The sequence below is a fragment of the Mastomys coucha genome, unplaced genomic scaffold, assembly GCF_008632895.1.
Source record: "Mastomys coucha isolate ucsf_1 unplaced genomic scaffold, UCSF_Mcou_1 pScaffold13, whole genome shotgun sequence".
In the NCBI taxonomy this organism is placed as follows: Eukaryota; Metazoa; Chordata; class Mammalia; order Rodentia; family Muridae; genus Mastomys; species Mastomys coucha.
In genome coordinates, this window is record NW_022196895.1 from 56,395,647 (window position 1) to 56,408,382 (window position 12,736).

The 12,736-nt window shown below is 50.6% G+C and overlaps 1 protein-coding gene across 2 annotated transcripts in view; it reads right to left on the reverse strand.

Annotated features, from left to right (window-relative positions):
- Synpo (synaptopodin) overlaps positions 1 to 11,562 on the reverse strand; it is a 54,763-nt gene extending 43,201 nt beyond the window's left edge. Inside the window, exons 1-2 of one of the 2 annotated variants that reach the window (XM_031365770.1) lie at positions 11,436 to 11,562; positions 7,753 to 8,245 (exon numbers count right to left, since the gene is read on the reverse strand). The gene's annotated coding sequence lies outside the window, so the exon portion shown is untranslated. The remainder of the gene's footprint in view (positions 1 to 7,752; positions 8,246 to 11,435) is intronic. The other variant, XM_031365769.1, reaches the window with a different exon arrangement.
- Between the last annotated feature and the right edge of the window lie 1,174 nt (positions 11,563 to 12,736).

Consider the following 12,736-nt stretch of genomic DNA (forward strand, 5'->3'; position numbering starts at 1 on the left):
CCAATTGGTTTTGAAGAAAAACCAATGATTCTGGGTCTCTCCCATCTCTATCCCATCAGCAGTGTCAAGAGGCCCAACTTGCTATGGACCCTCCTTCTTCTTTGATTCGCTTTTCCTTCCCTCCATTCCCATCTGTCCCTGAGGGAGGAGGAGCCTGGGTTGGGTGGGTATGATGTGAGGCCAGGATTGCCCAGAAGCATCAGGAAATCCCTAGCACAAGGAGGCAGTGAGGGACCAGGGGTCTTCAGGGAGGTGAGTGCTAGCCATACCTCAAGGTTGCATGTGAACTTGGATGATTCATGTGGCCTCACTGAATTCCTCCCCCCACCCCCAGTGCCATTTTGACAGTACGGAGGCTCAGTCATTCACTCCTCTGTTCTTTCACTCAACACGCATTCACGAATGCCTGCTATTTTAAGCGCTGGTGGCACACAGTGAACAAGAGGAAAAGGAACCCTGCCCACTTGGAGCTCACATGTTGGTTGGCGTGGACAGATAATAAATAATAAATAAATAAATACACAAGAGAATCAGATGGTGGTAAATGGGATGGAAGCATAATTGAGCAGGAAAGAGAGCCAGGGAGTGTTGTGTGGAGTCGAGATAGAGCAAGCAGAGAGAAACCTCCACAGATGCTATTCTGGGTTTCGGTGGCATATGTATCTCAAGTTCATAATGGTGTTAGATTTTCATATGCAATTATTTTAAAAAAGCATACAAATCAACGTTATGTGGCAGAAGTCCCTGGGAGGGACGGTTCTCTTGCTAACGTTCTGATGACTCAGTTACTCGCCATTTTAGAACCTGTTCATCCCCCGATGACTACATCTACCGTTTAGGACAGAATAATTTTTTGCAATCGGTATCTAAACCTTTGATTTCACGTACCAGTATTATTTCATTTGAGAACACTGTGTTTCAAGGTTATGAAATTGATAGGCTGCCACCTCCTCCTTCTGGAAAAACAGATACTTTGTAACGAGTCTGGGAATAACGGTGGTGATTTTGGGTAGTCCTTGGAAGGACTATCCAAATAAGGCAACTGGGAAAGAGCTCACTAAGGTGCAGCTATTGCTACCATAATTATTGTTTTGTGAGAGGATGCCTGAGCGTGTAATAAGAACCAGAGCTGCCATCTGCCGAGCACTGACTGTGCAGGGCCTGTCCTGGCCACTGTGCCCGCATGGATCTTGCTCATACCTGACATTTTAAGGTTACCACTTGCTACTCTTCCCAGTGCTTGGTGCTCCTTCCCAGTCCCTGCTGCTCCTCCCAGTCCCTGCTGCTCCTCCCAGTACTGGCTACTTTTTCTTCCCAGTTAGTAGAAGAAAGCAGAGACCCAACAAGGAGGTGTCTCTGCCCATGATCTAATAGCAGGGAAATAGACCAATTGGGACTTGACAGGGGGCTTGATAAGACTCCAAGAGGGGAGGGATGTGTCATACAGCACAAAGGGTCATCATTCTGCCCTAACCATAGCCCTCCACTCTGATCCTCAGGGACCCCTAAGTTTGAGCCCCAAAGCTCATTTCCAGCTCTGGATTGCCTGTGGCACCTGGCACTCAGGACCCTACGTGCCAAGCCTGTCCTAAATGGACTTGCAAATCCAAGCGGCACCAAATCAGCTAAGTCCCCTGCACGTCACACCTATTTCTGCCATGCTGGGTTGACAAATACATGGGCCAAGGAAACAGCTCTGACGAAACTGGAGAGACTGAAGTCATGGCTATAAATACGGGGCTACTGCTGGCTGGATTAGACCAGCTCGGGAAACCACAAATCCCCTCCTGGCCACAAGAGGAGATGGGGACCAACAAGAGGAGGAACTTCCCCAAGGCCGTGTGACTGTTCCTCCTGGCCATCTTTGTATCACTGTGGAGACTCAACAAGACAAGTCCAGATTGAACAAAAGCAGTGTAGTATTCCAGTGTGCAAAAAGAAGCCAAAATTCCAGAACACTGCTCTCCATCCCACTCAAGGCCCCTTCTTCACTCAGAGTGTTTGTCAGCATGGGGGAAGTCAAGGCATACATACTTCACAGCCAAATGCATACCTCTCTATTGTTCTCTTTCTGTGTCTCTGACTCTCTCTATGTCTCTGTCTCTACCTGTCTCTGTGTCTCTGTCTCAGTCTGTCTGTCTGTCTCTCTGTGTATCTCTCTCTCTCTCTCTCTCTCTCTCTCTCTCTTTCTGTGTGTGTGTGTGTGTGTGTGTGTGTGATGTGGCGTGAGTGGACTAGTAGAGGCCAGAGGAGGACATCAAGTGACATCAGGTGTCCTACTCTATTTTTATTCCTTTGAGACAGGGTCTCTCTTTGCACCTGGCACTAGGCTGACAGCCAACAAACCCCAGTGATCCTCCTGTCTCTGTGCCCACAGTACTGGGCTTAACTGGCACAGCCATGTCCAGCTTTTTACATGGGTGCTGGGATCCAGACTCAGATCTACACGCTAATGCAGCAAGCATTCTTACCCGCGGACCTCACTTGCAACCTCTATCCCCTTACAGGGGGTAACTGATAGCCTGAAAGGCTATGGTAGAGACTGTGGTAGGAATGGTTGCACCATGAAAACAGGAAGATGTCCCTGTCTTTGTCCCTGTAGAACCCACTATTCAGCGCTGACTACCCCAGAACTGGTTAAAGCCACAGCCAGCAAATTACGCTGCTCCACGTTCCCTCAGTTACGGTGAGCCTCTGCTCTCCCTGGAACCACACCTGTGCTGTGACCACTGTAGAGCTGCCTGGCACCAGCCCTGAGCACATGTTCTCCAAGAAGTGGCCACCTGGTTTCTAAGCTTGCCCCTCCACTCGAGCCACATGAGAATGTTTCACATCTTCCAGATCCCTGGCCGAAGCCCTGACGGATGACATATGTGTCTGTGAGTGGGACTGGGCCATCTGCAAGTTTTTATCTTTCCTAGGGATTCCTGCGTGCAGAGAGCTCTGGAATCCTGCTCTTTGCAAGCATTCAGTGGCTGTTCCCAGACAATAATGGAAAGGGAGACGTGCAGACCCCTATCCCCGTTTCACTTAATAATTCATGGGCTTCCATGAAAAGTGAGTGTGAAGATAATGACCTTTGTTTGTTGGCTTACAACCCTCAGAGCTGAAAGCACACTGGAAGCTGGGAGGCAGAATTTCCTTTGCCTTCTCTTCGGCAACCCAACTACTTACAATGTCCTGAGCAGATGGGCCATGGGCTTATCAACCCCCAGGAGGCCTCACTTCATGTGGTACCCAGCTGGCCAGCCAGGGAGATGGAGGGTTCTCAGTAGGCTCTTCTCCTCTCCAGCTGCCTCTTCCCAACCTAAAGGCCAAAGGTTCACAGAAGTGGTTCCTCCTGGGAGACATTAAGCTTCAGGCTCCGAAGATTGCAAATAGAGACATCAGGGTAAACTCATGCCAAAGGCTTGTGGCCTAACCCCAGCCTCTTCTTGACCAAACAAGAGCTAATGATAAAAATGATCATGCTAGAATCTAATATGATTGGAGTCTTCCTGGGACTGGGGTAAGCCCTTACAAAGCAAAGACTATAGAACTGTCCTAACCAAATAGGCTATCACAAGCCATGTACACTGCTGAGTAGTGGGAATGTGGCAATCCAAGAGACACAGGCTCTAAGCAAAGAATACAGACCGTTCCCAAGAAGATACCAAAACATACAAACAAACAAACAAAAACAAAACAGAGACTATCTTAGAATAACTCCAGCTGGTTTGCAAGTAAGTACCATTATTACAATTAATTTCCCGGGTGTCTTTCTTCTACCAGTGCTGTTTGTTTGTTTGTTTGCTTGCTTGCTTGCTTTGCTTTCCTTTTCAGCGTGGCTGCAGACATTTTTAAATTACCCACGTGCTTCTGTGACCAGCCCTAGCCTGAGTCTGGGAAGGCATGCGGCCTACTGCCATGCCCCTGAACTTCAGGGACCTGAGGTGTAACTGAGCCTCTTAGCCTCCATTTGACCACCTGTAAAATGGGGCCAAGGAAAGCACCTCCTGGGCACTGGTGTGGGGTTGAAATGAGGTGACACAGGAGGGGCACTCTGTACAATGCCAGCCAGGTACAGGCCCTGGCTCAGGAAGGGCTCTGCTTACTAGTCCTCACACTGGAGTCTTGTCAGCTCTCCCGCTATTTATTATTCTGCAGAATTTGTTTCTTTGGGGTTGGGGAAAGGTAAATTGTTCTCTTTCTTTCTTTCTTTCTTTCCCTTCTTTCTTTCTTTCTTTCTTTTTTTCTTTGAAACAAGGGTTCAATACAAAGCCAAGGTTAGCCTTCAAATCACTATGTAGCCCAGGCTAACCTAACAGCAATCTAACTGTCCCAGCCTCTTAAGTGCTAATTACAAGTATAAGCTACCACCTAGTTTCTCAATCTCTCTCTCCCTGTCTCCACCCACCCCACCCCACCCCCCGTTTTGACAATCTTCCTATGTATCCCTGGCTGTTCTGAAACTGGCTATGTAGACAAGGCTGCCTCGTAATGATCCTCGTGCCTCTGTGTCCAATGTACTGGCCTTACAGGCATGTACCACCATGCCCAGCTCTGACATACAGTACTCCTGCAGACACACAGTGTAGCAAGCTTTCTATAAGGACTGAGAGTCAGACAGGGACTCTCCTGGGTTTGGGAAGAAGGTTAGGAGGGCAGAGGAAGAGACAGTGAGCTAGGAAATGGAGGAACAGGCTAGGTAACTTCAGAAAACAGAGAGTGCCTGGTAGGGGGCGAGGAGATTGTCATTTCCTCCTTTTGTATAGCAGTTACCAACTCTCTTGACCTGCTGTAATGGATGACATTCACAGGGCCTAAGTAAGTGCACATAAATATATCCCAAGCAAGATGTGATGTGAGTTCTGTTGAAAGTAAAGAGCACACAGGCTCCTCCAGGAAGCCTTTTCTTTCTCTCTCTCTCTCTTTCTTTTTTTGTTTGTTTATTTTTTCGAGACAGGGTTTCTCTGTGTAGCCCTGGCTGTCCTGGAATTCACTCTGTAGACCAGGTTGGCCTTGAACTCAGAAATGTGCCTGCCTCTGCCTCCCAAGTGCTGGGATTAAAGGCATGTGCCACCACTGCCCCGGCCAGGAAGCCTTTTCTAATAGGGACATTGCCCTAATAGGTTGGGGACAAGTTGGGGACATATAGGAACCCAGGGATGGAACCCTATTTAAGCTAGAATCATGACCTACCACTTCCTTTGAGTCTACTAATTTCAGACAAGATGAGGTACATTCAGGGTGGTATAGTCGTAGGCTATACCTCGACTTCAAACAAGCTGTTATTGTTTGCCTCAGTTTACCCTCCACTAAATGAGAAAGGTTGCTCCAGATAGGTTCCCCCCAACCCTGTCTTGAACAGAGGGAGACAGGGTTGGAGATAAGTCTGTACAGAATGGAGTGCCCAGAGTAGGTAGGACATGCCCAGTTCTCTCCAGGGGGACATTCATCTTTAGCACCTAATGCAGGAATAGCAGTGTCGTGGGGCACTAATTTGGGAGTCAACTGTTGGCCCTGAGGGATGGCCCTGAGAGAGCTAAACTCTCTATAATTTATGGAGACCCTATATACTTTTATATTGTACTTACTTCTCCTTATGTGTACAGATATTTTGCCGTCACATATGTCCGTGAACTACACACAGCCCATGCCTGGTCTCCATAGAAGCCAGAAGAGGACGTTATCAGATCACTGGCACTGAAGTTACAGACGGTTGTGAGCTCGGTGGTTGTGAGTCATGTGGGTGCTAGGAATTGAACCCTGGTCCTCTGGAAGAGGAGCCAGTGCTCTTAACCACTGAGCCATCTCTCTAGCCCTTTCCTCTGATTTCTGAATCCCTTTCCACGGGGCACCCAGCCTCACCAGGTATGTCTAAGGTGTAGACCATGTCCTCCAAAGCTAACACATTCTTAATCTCTAGAACACTTTTCCTGTAGAACTAAAAGCTCTTACCTGGTGCCTCAGACCTGTGCTGCCACCCTCTGTCCTCTGAGGATGCCCATCTTCCCTAGGGATCTAACCCTCACCCAGACCTGCAAGATCACACAGACACTTCCCCATCCTGCCTGCTCTCCCTGCTCTGAGCCCACTCCATCACTGCTCAGAAGTGAAACCAGACCCATAGGGAACACGGCAAGCCTATGCCCCGCCATCCTAGGCATCCTACCCACATCAATAAAGAGGAACATTAGACCAGAGTGGTGGTGTTTGTCTTTCAACAGATGCTAGATCTTAACCTCCCTGTCCACAAAGACCTCGCTGTACACCTGTTTCTACCACATGTCCTACATTCCATACCTGCAGAGTAGGACACTCTCAGCCCAATAGACAAAATCATAGATGTTTCATTTAGTTTGCACCCACCCACCCGCACACACTCGTATGCATTCTTACGGTCAGGGTAAAGCCAAAACCTATTTGAAACAAAAAAAGATAATGGTCTTCTCCTCCATCATCCGTGCGGGCTGACACAAAATAATAGAAGGGAAATACAAATAGCTGCCCGAAGCCGTTATGAAGGGAGCTTGGGACCTGCGGCTGGGTGGGTGGGAGAGAGAGGTAAAGCCTGGGGGTGGGGTGAGACAAGGAAAATGGGGCTATAAGATGCTCAAGGATCAGTTCAGGAACCTGCTGATCCCGCCAGTCACTGCTTCTGTTCATCATTATATCCTGTGCTAGACACACATCCCGACCCAGCCTGTTTCTTCCACTCTGTGACAGGAGCATGGCACTCCCCACCTGGGCCTGAAAAGGAGTCAACTCCTCTTGCTGCTGCCCTGGGCCTGGCCTTAGTGGAGGTTCAGAGCTGAGCCCCATGCCTGGCCCTTAGCCCCATGCCTGGCCCTTAGCGGCTCAGCAAGTTGGAGAGCTGACAGCTAAAGCTCTGCACTCTGGTGGTCTGCTCTGGAATAGCTACTAAAACAAACTGGCAACCTCCAGCAAGCAGTGTCTGAGACTTGACTTCTAAATCGGGGCTAATGACAGCGCCTATCTTGCAAGGGGCTGTGAGGGCTGGATAAGGTAATGTAAGACAAGTGTATAGAACAGAGCCTGCCTCCATACACTGCAAGGGTTGCTAACATTGCAATGAGGGCAGAGGAGAGGCAGGTTGATCCTAGCACATGCCCTCAAGCTTGCAGCTTCCCTGTGGGCTCTCTCTCTCTCTCTCTCTCTCTGTATGCTGTTATGTATGTGTATATCTGATTGCTTGTCCATATGCCTCTGTGTGTTTGTATGCTGGTATGTAGCTGCATGCTTGTTTCCGTGTGTGAGGTGTATGACCACTGATGTATAGATTCCAATGTGTGCTCATTTGCTCATGGTGAGCGTAGCCCAGGAGGCTGCTCAGCCAGACCAAACAACCCCAGCTTAGTGTTCCAGGTTTTCTCCTGCCTCTCTTCCTCGGCTTTCTGGTGCCTTTAATCCCTTCCTGCTTCCAGTGAAGCTCAAAGAGTGAGATAGGCTTGCCTGGTTCTTCCTTCCTTCCTTCCTTCCCTTCTCCTATCCCTGTCTATATCAGCCCTTTCCCTCTCAAAGCCTCAGTTTCCCAAGTGTGTCCCACTCAGCATTCTTCAGGTGTGACGCCACCCCACTGTCCCTCCCCACCCTCCACTAACCACACCCATCCTGTGAGTCTAGAGTGAGCTGTCCCAAGAGCTAAAATGAACCCCGGGGCAAGATATCTGAATCGTCTGGCCATAAGGCCAAGTGATTGTGTGGGCTATAACCTGACAGAGCAGGAGAGCGCTATAGGAGAGGATTCACCTGATGGGCAAGGCCTCTAGGTCTCCACCATCCCGAGTCCTTCCTGTGTACCCGGAGCTCACAGAGCTGATGGAGTCCTGTAGCCACCGCGACGTGGACGCTGTTTCTATATTTGTTTCATATGAGTAGATGAGACCCAGCAGAGTTTAATGACCCATTTGAAGCGACAGAGCCACAGGCTAGGTCTGGATTCCAGCCCGGGGAAGAATCGATGCGAGCCTGACACTTCAGGACCTAACACTCATTGTCTTGTCTTCTCTGTCACGGGGTCAGCAGAGCTATGAACTATAATGTCCTTAGTGCTCACGGTGGTGTGTCCATGGCAGTCCGTCCTGGCTATCGTGTCACTTTCTGATGACCCATTTTATAGATCAGGAAAGTAGAGCCCAGAATCTCTGCTGAAGGAATGACTTCTGTAGGCTGGCTGCTTCGCTTTCTCCTGATTGTTTTTGGTTTGTTTTCTAATCCGACGCAGCCTTCGGCTTTCCCTTTCCTGGGGGTTGAAACTGTCATTAGCAGCTCGCGTGCAGCACCATAGTTAAACTCCTTTGTCCATGTCTATTCTGCTTCGAACCAACCCAGAAAAAAAAGGACTCAAGGAAACTGGAATAGAGGGTGAACCCAGGCATGGCTGCAGCAAGGGGCTCAGTGGGAACACTAATCTTATGCCTCTGTCACTGACCACCATAACAGAAGCAGGTCTGTTCTCCGAATGAGGACACGTCTTAGGGGAAAAGCTGCTCTTGCAGTCTTGCAGCTCACGTCCTACCCACTGACCCGAGCTTTAGCCCCTGACCCGAGGCTGATCCCCAGGACTCCCAGGAGCAGTTCAGGGCAGGTCTATTAGGGCCTTGGCAATGGAGTAGCATGGAACTGGCTATTCAGCAAGCCTCACAGGGCCACTGAAGGCCTGTTAGATGTGCTGAGTTCTGTAGGCAGGAACTGTGCCCCTGACCCTGCCTTCCTCAGAGTCTGAAACAGCTACCACCAGCCCCAAAGAAACCTGGGCCTGCAGGATGCACATGGCTCTACATGTGCTTGGGGGAGCCAGCCACATTCTGCAGGGGAGGCACACTCCAAGAGGAGCAAGAACATTCAAGGGTTCATCACAGGGTACTCTGTTCAATCAAAGACAATGATCCCTTGGGTTAGAAGACAGAAAAGGGGCTCGTTCTCAGTCACATACACACACACACACACACACACACACACACACACACACACACACACACACAAACCAGTGGTAAGTTTATAATGAACCCCAGTCCTCAGCTCCTTCCTCTACCTGATGCCTTCTCAAGAAGGGGTCATGAGGCTGGGCAGAGGTGGTGCAGCCTTTAATCCCAGCACTTGGGAGGCAGAGGCAAGAGGATTTCTGAGTTCGAAGGCAGACTGGTCTACAGAGTGAATTCCAGGACAGCCGGGGCTACACAGAACCCTGTCTTGAAAAAAAAAAAAAAAGGTGGGGGGAGGTCATAAACTCCTCCTACCCAAGGATGTTCTCCGCCACTGTGTGTCAAAGGTCAGCGTCCTCTGCTTGTACAGGATAAGACAAGAAAGAACAGCCCCAGAAGTTGCTGGTCTACAACACAGCAGACTAGGGCTTTCCCAGGAGCTAATGATGGGAATGTGCCCAGTGAAACTCTACGTATGAGCTATGACCAAGCTACGATAGCAGCCACGGTGAACTAACTGGATCATGGAGGAGGGGTATGTCAGCAAAGATGTCGCCTTAAATGTAGACTGGCTCAGACTGGGATGATGCTAAGGTCCCCCTACAAACCCTGCAAGGTTCCCCAGCACTAGGTACCTGGGGTCAGTCCAATCTCAGCACATAAATCACAGCCAAGAGGCTGGGAGCTGGGGCTGAATGGCAGGAAAGGCGTGAGCCAAGGTAGCCTTGGACAGCTCCACCCGACCCTATCGGCCATTCAAAGGAAGACTGAGGCCAGAGGAAGTACTTGAAATGCCACGTACGGGACATTCTTTTTTCCAAGGACTTTGACCTTGAACACCAAGCCCACATTGAGAACGAGATTCTCTTTTCCCCTCTCCCCTGCTGGCCCTTGCTCTCCCAAGCAGCACTCACCACACACACACACACACACACACACACACACACACACACACACTCACAGGGTACCAACTGGTCTTTCTGCTCTGAACTCATGGAACTTCAGTGGTGTTTGTGGGACCAAGAGAGTCTCCACAGCAGATGACATCTGCTTCTCAACAGCTAGAACTACAGTTTTTGTATGTGTAAGACAGGGTCTCATGTATTCCGTACTGGCCTCAAATAATATATATCGGAGGATGACCTCCAACTCCTGGCTACAGGATTACAGGCATACACCAGCACTCCTGGCTTATGCAATAATAAGGATCAAACCCAGGGCTGTATACAGGTCGACAAGCAGTCTACTAACCGAGCTACATACTCTGCCCGAAAACCAACATTTTTGAAAGCAGTTTCAAGGCTAGAAGCATAAAAAGAGCTACTGCCCAAAAGCATAGGGCCTAATGGAGTTTCTACCAAGTCCCGGTTTTCATTCATTTTAGAAGAGTAAATTTCCTCACAGCTTTGAGACTCCGTTAGTACATTTTTCCCCAGCGCACGTAAAACTAACACACACTCCTTGTTAAGAGGAAAAGCGGCAGTCTACAGGGCTCTGTGACATGAGCTGCCACTGGTATGTATGCGGGACTTTGGAAGCACCGCCCGGGGTCCAGCCGTGACATTGGAGGCAAGAAGATGGAGACCAGGTGATGGGTGGGACCCTGTGCAGGAGAATCTAGCAGGGCCTCCACCTGAATAGGAAGCTAGTTCCCCTACAAGGCTCATTCTTCCGGGACAAACGGCCTTGGACTCAGGTTACCTGGGCCTCAAAAATGATCCTGCTGGCCAAAGAAAGGAGCAGGGAGGCTTTCTGTCTTTTCACGAGCCTAAGCGCCTCACCCAGTCAGCCCATGCCCTCTGCCTGGGTCTGGACAGGCCCAAGCCCAGTCCTCCTGACGTGAAGAAGCTGTCTCAAGGCTCACACTTGGTTTCCTTCGTTGACGGAGCTATGGTGACAAGGCCAAGCTCCTAAAGGTGACGGACTACTATGAAGAACAGGCAACAGATGGGGACCCTCCCTGTCCTCCGCTGGCTCATCTGGAAAATGGGAAGAGGTCCTCCAAGCAAGAGAAGACTGAGTGTGGCTTCAGGAGATGCAGTGGGCAGTAGGGCAGAAAGGAGCCTCGTAGAGTGAGGACCCCCCACTGGGCTGGGAGAGAGGCTGTGTGAGCGCTGTGTAAGTCAACCCACTACTACTTGGAGATGGGCACACTTCCATTCATGTATGCATGAACACACACACACACACACACACACACACACACACACAGCCTTCCTGCATAGCCCTCAACCTACCCTGAAGCATACCAAACACCAATCTACATCTTCTCTCCCCAGTCCCAAGCCTCTGGCTAGGCAGTGTCCTTGTCCCGCTGCCTGGGAGGCACATGTGGTTTCAGTTAGCAGCAGAGCGGGCATTTCCGTCCCAGACAGTGGGACCCTGCCAGGGTCCCAGCTTCATAGGATCCCACAAGCAGGGCCACCTCAGCTCCCACTCTCCACTGGACATCCTAGGGACATTTCTCCTCTGGAAAACTGCAGTCCTTTCCCACTGACACCCCCTCACCTGAAGCTGGACTCTGCACACACAGGAGAGGGAGTTGGTTGTGCCCGACCTCTGTCCACGGCAGCCCGCTGCCCACCGCCTGCCCGCCTGCCTCCTCTCTCTGCTGTCTCCAGCAGGCTGAACGGGATGGGAGGAGGGCAGGGTGTCAGGGGGCGGGCGGGAGGGAGGGGAGGGGGCGTGTGGAAATGAAACTTTAATAACAGAGCCCCTTTTGTTTCGGAGCATATGGGATATTTCATACATACTGAAGACATTAGCCGTCTATATTTTTAAGGGCTCGGGCGAAAGGATGAATAAATACAGCCCACATTCTACTCAAAAACACACACACATGCAGCCTGCTGGCTTCTGGAGCATTTCAAACCCCAGAGAAATGGCCCCGGTGACACCAGACACTTCAGAATAAACATGTTTCCAAGCCCTTGGGCTTGGCCCCCTCCTGGAACCACCTGAGGCCTTGGGGCTCCTTTTCCCCTGCACCACCTTGTGCCTCCACATCTTCAGCTCCATAGAGGGAGGCGAGGCGAGTCTCTGGAACCCAGTCCCATACCATCCCCTTTCTGAGGACCCCCCACCCCCAACTCCCAGCCAGATCTCAAGTATCAGAGTTCCAAAAGAACTTGGAAATCTCCGCCTTCCTCACTGTACAAATCGGGGCCAAGGCCCAGAAATAGGCAGGGACTTGCCTGAGGTCACACAGCAAACACATCAGGATCCTGGGCCAAGGGGCAGTTCTGCTTCCTTCAGCAGACTGGCTGCCCTATTTCCTCACCTCAGGGGTAAAGGTGGGGAGACCCCAGGACCAGGAGGCAGGGCCAGCATGTGGGCTGGGAGTGTACCCGCCTCTTTTTCCCACTGGAACGTTGCTCTGAGCACACACACATACACACACCCCCATTCTGGGCATCTATCCAAGGACACCGTCAGCAGCGCTAGAAACAGGGCCCGCCCCAGGAAATCCCCTTCAGGCCGGCAGATCCCAACAGGCCTGGAGGCTTCAGGTGCAAGAAAGTCTCCCTCTATGGTAGCTCAACTCCCACTCCTCAGGTGCTTTCTTTCTGTCCTCCAGGAATAGAAATGGGTCCAGAGAGAGCCCGACCTTAGAGAAGGTGGTGGCAGGCCAGACCTCTGGACCCTGTGCTTGCTCTATGACTGTGTGACTGAGTAGGCCTTCAGTACCCTTCAGGCAAACCTTTGCACGGCATCTCACAGGGATGCCTCAGTGCTCAGTCACCTCCATTCCTGTCAGAGCTTCGTCTCTTCTTGCCAGCCGTCTACTCATTCCTTTAGCTGAGTAATTA